Source organism: Nannospalax galili, unplaced genomic scaffold (assembly GCF_000622305.1).
Source record: "Nannospalax galili isolate Female #2095 unplaced genomic scaffold, S.galili_v1.0 scaffold215, whole genome shotgun sequence".
Classification (NCBI taxonomy): Eukaryota; Metazoa; Chordata; class Mammalia; order Rodentia; family Spalacidae; genus Nannospalax; species Nannospalax galili.
Window position 1 is genome coordinate 5295933 of NW_008338533.1, and position 1321 is coordinate 5297253.

Here is a 1321-nt window from a genome sequence, read left to right on the forward strand (position 1 = left end):
CCCCCCCCCATGTTTCATGTGCAAATGCACCCAGTGGTGCATATAGAAGTCAGGTTTATATTGAATGTCTGACTCGGTCACTTCCCACCCTATCTTCTGAAAAGGGGTTGCTCATTGAATCATCCGGTCACCAGTTCACCTAGTCTGGCTAGCTAAAGAACCCCAGGATCCTCCTGGCTCTAGTTCCCCAGTGCTGGCATCACAGGCATGGTGACCCCAGCTTTTTACATGGATTCTGGGGATCCAAAAATCACGTCCTCCTGCCGTGAAGCAGACACATGCCCCCTGGGGCGTCTCCTTAGCCCTCGCATCCTCTTTTCCATACAGTAAGGTCAGCACTGTCCCTGTCCTTCATTTCCTCACATTCAGCTGAAATGCTTTATTTATTTATTTATTTATTTATTATTTATCGTATTCTTTTATTACATTTCTAAGCATAAATGCCCATTCAACTTTGACTTACAAGGTAATTCTCTATAGAATGAATTAAACTGTTAGTGAAATCTGCATGAAGTACAATTACATGCTGTTCACAGGATACATCATTATGCATCTCCCAGCAGAGGACAATTAGAGATCAGGATCTACAATGAAGTGTAAACAGATATGTCCAGTCATTTGTAAAACCTGGGAGGTCTCCTTGGAGTTTAGCAGATGGTTCATGTTATTGCACAGTATGAATCTGTAGGGAAAAAATAATACACTGACCCTTGGGTCCCATGCAGGCAAATTACGATTGCATTCATCAAGCTGTTCGGTAGCACTGGATTGGGCCATTCCCTGTTTAAAAAGATTGTAGCACTTGATAAGACCATTGGCAAACAACATCTGAATGTACATGTCAAACATACAGCATTTGTGAATGAGATCCTCCTTCATTTGCTCTGGTATAGATGATAGATGATTAGATAGATAGATAGATAGATAGATAGATAGATAGATAGATAGATAGATAGATACATGATAGATAGATAGATGATAGATAGATGTAGATAGATAGATAGATAGATGATGGATGGATAGATAGATGATAGGTAGATGATAGATAGATAGATAGATAGATGCATAGATACATAGATACATAGATGATTGATAGATGATAGATAGATAGGTTGGTGGATGGATAGATAGATAGACGATTGATAGATCGATAGATAGATGATAGATAGCTGTTAGATAGATAGATAGATAGATAGATAGATAGATAGATAGATAGGTGGATGGATAGGTAGATAGATGATAGACAGATGATTGATAGATCGATAGATAGATAGATGATAGATAGATCGATAGATAGATGATAGATGATAGATAGATGATA

The 1321-nt window shown here is 38.5% G+C and overlaps 1 protein-coding gene across 1 annotated transcript in view; it reads left to right on the top strand.

Moving 5' to 3' along the window:
- Znf385d (zinc finger protein 385D) overlaps positions 1-1321 on the top strand; it is a 997469-nt gene that overhangs the window by 350110 nt on the left and 646038 nt on the right. The window lies entirely within an intron of this gene.